This window comes from Aquarana catesbeiana, linkage group LG02, assembly GCF_042186555.1.
Source record: "Aquarana catesbeiana isolate 2022-GZ linkage group LG02, ASM4218655v1, whole genome shotgun sequence".
In the NCBI taxonomy this organism is placed as follows: Eukaryota; Metazoa; Chordata; class Amphibia; order Anura; family Ranidae; genus Aquarana; species Aquarana catesbeiana.
The window spans coordinates 562,282,035-562,288,034 of record NC_133325.1 but is presented as its reverse complement, the minus strand read 5'-3'; positions in this window follow the sequence as shown (position 1 = coordinate 562,288,034).

The window sequence follows — 6,000 nt, the reverse complement described above, 5'->3', positions numbered from 1 at the left end:
GAAACTTTCCTCTTAAAGTGAAGGTGCGTGTTATATGCCAATAAATATGGTATATCCAAATAACACACCCGAGCTCATCTCTTTACTCACACACAGCCACAAAGGCAAGAGGATTCTTGTTGGGCAGTGTATTAGTGTTCAAACGAACACGTTTAGACTGAATTTTAATGGTTCAAAGAATGTCAAGCAAAATGGTCAGCCCCCATTCATGTTCACTTCATCAAATCTGGCCCTCTTTGAAAAAAGTTTGGACACCCCTGGTAAAGAGTAAAAGTCGTAGCTAGCTAAACAAATACATGGATTACTTGAACAATACCTTTTCAGTTGTGTTTCTGTCCTTATTAGGATAAATCTTACTGTATCCACTTGCTGACCAGTCACATACATTGTATGTCATTGGACTTCAAGTGGTCATACTGGGATGATGCCTGCACCTGCATTTTTTTGGAGCTGACAGTCAGCTCTCTTGTAAAAGCAATCCTAGCCGCTGAATTGCTTTTACAAGCAGCGGAAGAGGATGACACCCCCCACCACCACCACCACGTTCCGCAATTTTACCGGGATCTCCCATCCCACCGGGAGTCCCGGTCGGCCAGCCATCGCTTTTACCAGCTGCTCGGAGAGCCGCACAAAGACCATATCAGCTTTGTTCAGATCTAAGCTATGATAACCGAAAGCAAGGAAGAACCTAACATCACTTCTGATTTAACCAGATGTCAGCTGTATCATTTTCAAAAATTTAAAGCATTCAAACACATCAACCATGGGTTGCAGGAAAGAAATTTGATTCTCCCATCAACACAGACAGTGTTGATGCAGGAATCCCTCCTGTCGGGCCATTGTTCTCTCCTGGCGAAGAAGGCCGTCACTGCCAGGAGAAGACAGTGATTATCGCTAGTGGCTATAACACCTGCTTGCGACAATTACAAGTGAATCAGGCATGCTGGTTGTACCCAAGTCGATCGATCCATCAAATTGGTACATTCAGCCTGCCCCTTAATGGTTCAAATCTCTGCCAGTTCCTGCTGAACTGGTCGAGATTGGAACTGTGTATGGCCTAATTCTAGAACCAGATCCCCTGTGTAAATCTAAAGTGGTAGCCTGCAAAGTCTTTTGAAGAGTCGCCTATAGATAGTAAAATTTGCATCATTCTTAGCCGTTGCATGGGCATGCGCAATTTTAAAGCGTGACATGTTTGGTATCATCTTTTATATTTTACCAAAAATTTGGGTTATGTTTTTTATTTTTTTGCATTAAAATTTTAAAAAGTGTATTTTTTTCCCAAAAAAATGCATTTAAAAAGACGCTGAGCAAATACCATGTGACATTAAAAATTTGCAAAACCTCCCATTTTATTCTCTAGGGTCTCTGCTTTAAAAATATATAATGTTTAGGGGTTTTAACTAATTTTTACAATAGCTTCCTGGATGCACAGCAAGAAAAGGGGTCTCTGGAAACTTGGAAATTTTTGAAATGTTGGCAACAATGCAATTGAAAACATACATCATGGGACACAGAGACTTGATAATTACTTACTGGGTTAGATAGTCACCATCAAGTAATTGGACACTGGCAAGCCTAATTACAAGACGAGTTCCTCCCCTATCTAACCCCTCCCATATGGAGAGTACCTCAGTTTTTTCTCCAGTGTCTAAGGTGGTTGGTCACGCTAAAAGATGTGCTAAGAAGAAAGCTCTGCTTGATGGTCTCTGCGGGGGCCTAGGAGCTATACAACCGGATCCATACCTCGGGCCAATATATTATTATTATTATACAGGATTTATATATTGCCAACAGTTTACGCAGCGCTTTACAATATAAAAGGGAGACAATACAGTTATAATACAAAAAAATACAAGAGGATTAAGAAGACCCTGCTCAGAAGAGCATAGAATCTAATAGGGTGGGGTAGGTGGTACAAAAGATTGTAACTGTGGGGAATGAGCAGTTGGAAGTGGTAGGAGATTAGTTGGAGACGTGATAGGCTTTCCTGAAGAGATGAGTTTTCAGGGATCGCCTGAAGGTAGCAAGGGTAGGGGATAGCCGGACAGGTTGAGGTAGCGAGTTCCAGAGGATGGGAGAGGCTCTGGAGAAATCTTGGAGACGAGCATTGGAGGAGGAGATTAGAGAGCTTGAGAGCAGGAGGTCTTGAGAAGAGCGGAGAGGACGATTTGGGTGATATTTAGAGACAAGATTGGTGATGTAGCTCAGGGCAGAGTTGTAAATTGCTTTGTATGTTGTGGTTAGTATTTTGAATTTAATTTGCTGGGTGATTGGGAGCCAGGGATTGGAGGAAAGATTTGGCAGACACTGAGCGGTTGGTAAGGTGTATAAGTCTGGCAGCAGCATTCCTGATAGCCTGAAGAGGGGATAGCCTATGGAGAGGCAGGCCAATGAGAAGGGAGTTACAATAGTCAAGGCGAGAGATAACAAGGGAGTGAGTGAGGAGTAGGAATGAGCTTCGAGTTCGAGTCGAATTCATGTTTGACTCGAACATCGGCTGTACGCCAGTTCACTGAACAGCGAACAATTTGGGGTGTTCGCGGCAAATTCGAAAGCCGCGGGACACCCTTTAAAAGTCTATAGGAGAAATCAAAAGTGCTAATTTTAAAGGCTTATATGCAAGTTATTGTCATAAAAGTGTTTGGGGACCTGGGTCCTGCCCCAGGGGACATTGATCAATGCGAAAAAAGGTTTTAAAAATATCAGTTTTTTCAGGAGCAGTGATTTTAATAATGCTTAAAGTGAAACAATAAAAGTGTAATATTCCTTTAAATTTCGTACCTGGGGGGTGTCTATAGTATGCCTGTAAAGGGGCGCATGTTTCCCGTGTTTAGAACAGTCTGACAGCAAAATGACATTTCAAACGAAAAAAAGTCTTTTAAAACTACTCGCGGCTATTAATGAATTGCCGGTCCGACAATAGACATAAAAGTTCATTGATAAAAACGGCATGGGATTTCCCCACAGGGGAACCCCGAACCAAAATTTAAAAAAAAAATGACGTGGGGGGTCCCCCTAAATTCCATACCAGGCCCTTCAGGTCTGGTATGGATTTTAAGGGGAACCCCGCGCCAAAATTCCATACCAGACCCTTATCTGAGCACGCAACCTGGCAGGCCGCAGGAAAAGAGGGGGGATGAGAGAGCACCCCCCTTCCTAAACCGTACCAGGCCACATGCCCTCAACATTGGGAGGGTGCTTTGGGGTAGCCCCCCAAAACACCTTGTCCCCATGTTGATGGGGACAAGGGCCTCATCCCCACAACCCTTGCCCGGTGGTTCTGGGGGTCTGTGGGCGGGGGGCTTATCAGAATCTGGAAGCCCCCTTTAACAAGGGGACCCCCAGATCCCGGCCCTCCCCCCTGTGTGAAATGGTAGGGGGGTACTTGTACCCCTACCATTTTACAAAAAAAGTGTCAAAAATGTTAAAAATGACAAGAGACAGTTTTTGACAATTCCTTTATTTAAATGCTTCTTCTATCTTCCTTCGGTTTCTTCCTCCATCTTCTTCTTCTGGTTCTTCTGGTTCTTCTGATTCTTCCTCTGGTGTTCTCGTCCAGCATCTTCCTCCGTGGCGCCGGCGTCTTCTTCCCTTTGTCTTCTCAGGCTGCTCCGCATCCACCATGATGGGAGGCTCCCGCTGTGTGACGCTTCTCCTCTTCTGACGGTTCTTAAATAATGGAGGGCGGGGCCACCTGGTTACCCCGCCCCCCTCTGACGCACGGGAACTTGACGGGGACTTCCCTGTGGCAGTCCCCGTGACGTCAGAGGGGGGCGGACAGGGAAGGCACCGTGCATAAGAGGGGGGCGGGGTCACCGGGTGGTCCCGCCCTCCGTTATTTAAGAACCGTCAGAAGAGGAGAAGCGTCACACAGTGGGAGCCTTCCATCATGGTGGATGCGGAGCGGCCCAGAAGACGAAGGGAAGAAGGCGCCGCGGAGGAAGATGCCGGAAGAGAACACCGGAGGAAGAACCAGATGAACCAGAAGATGGAGGAAGAAACCGAAGGAAGATAGAAGAAAGAAGATAGAAGCAAGAAGAAGCATTTAAATAAAGGAACTATCTCTTGTCATTTTTAACATATTTGACACTTTTTTTGTGAAATGGTAGGGGTACTTTTGTATCCCCTACCATTTAACACAGGGGGGAGGGCGGGATCTGGGGGTCCCCTTGTTAAAGGGGGCGTCCAGATTCTGATAAGCCCCCCGCCCGCAGACCCCCACAACCACCGGGCAAGGGTTGTGGGGATGAGGCCCTTGTCCCCATCAACATGGGGACAAGGTGTTTTGGGGGGCTACCCCAAAGCACCCTCCCAATGTTGAGGGCATGTGGCCTGGTTTGAGGAGGGGGGGTGCTCTCTCATCCCCCCTTCTTTTCCTGCGGCCTGCCAGGTTGCGTGCTTGGATAAGGGTCTGGTATGGATTTTGAGGGGGACCCCACGGCATTTTTTAAAAAATTTTGGCCGGGGTTCCCCTTAATATCAATACCAGACCTGAAGGGCCTGGTATGGAATTTAGGGGGACCCCCATGTCATTTTTTTTTTTTAATTTTGGTTCGGGGTTTCCCTGTGGGGAAATCCCATGCCGTTTTTATCAATGAACTTTTATGTGTATTGTCGGACCTGCAATTTATTAAGAGCCGCGAGTAGTTTTAAATGACTTTTTTTCATTTGAAATGTCATTTTGCTGTCAGACTGTTCTAAACACGGGAAACATGCGCCCCTTTACAGGCATACTATAGACACCCCCCAGGTACGAAATGTAAAGGAATATTACACTTTTATTGTTTCACTTTAAGCATTATCAAAATCACTGCTCCCGAAAAAACGGCCGTTTTTAAAACTTTTTTTTGCATTGATCCATGTCCCCTGGGGCAGGACCCAGGTCTCCAAACACTTTTTATGACAATAACTTGCATATAAGCCTTTAAAATTAGCACTTTTGATTATTCATGTTTGTGTCCCATAGACTTTAACGGTGTTCGCGTGTTCGAACAAATTTTTTGCCTGTTCGCATGTTCTGGTGCGAACCGAACAGGGAGGTGTTCGGCTCATCCCTAATGAGGAGCTTGGTGGTTTCATTTGTTAAAAAGGGGAGAATTTTAGAGATGTTATGGAGGTGAATTCTACAAACAATATATACGCCTAAGATGGATGGTACCTGGGCCTCGTGTGTGAAGAAATTAGGTTTTGCCTGTAATGTCTCTCTTTGAGGACTGGGCTCTGGGATCCAGTGCTTTGATGCACAAATTAAGTTGCGCGAAAAGTTTTTCTGGCAGAGTCTTCTACAGGTCCAGGGAAGGGGATCCTGTGAGTAGGAACCAAGAACCCTGAAGGTTGGCACAACGCTACCCGCCGTGATGGGTGAAGGTTGGATCTGTCTGTTATCAGCAGTCCTGCGGCGGGGATAAAGTAAGTGAAGACAATCCTAAAGTATAACAGGAATTTGGAACACGAATACTCACAGTAAGAACTAGCACCACATCCCATATAGTAGAAATAGTAAATGGAGGAATTGTGGGATTTTTTAGGTGCGGGAAACAGGAAATGAATAAAAATATATTTCTTTTATATACATTTGTTTAACAATTAGAAAGATGGAAATTCATCCAGTAAAAACATCAAAATAGGACATAAATTATGGCAAGTACGGTTTGGCACATAGACAGTGATACAGCAATATAGAATGGACTTCCCTTCATGTTTCGCCCCTGTATCGGGCTTCTTCAGGGGATGCTGGTCACATGCACGGTACAGTGCTTTCTGACAAGAAATATAAATAGACAATTAAGTAGATTGAAGTAATTAAAGATCTATACATGTGATTACCAATTAACAACATAATACAAAAAATAATAAATATGCAAGTGCGTCTCCCAAGAATAGGGCACGGCTGCTTACCCATATCTCCTATAGATAGGGGACAGGTTTCTACTGCCAGGGCGACTGGTGGTAACTGCTATGTCCGGTTGCTCAGGTGCTACAGGTGACCATAGACGG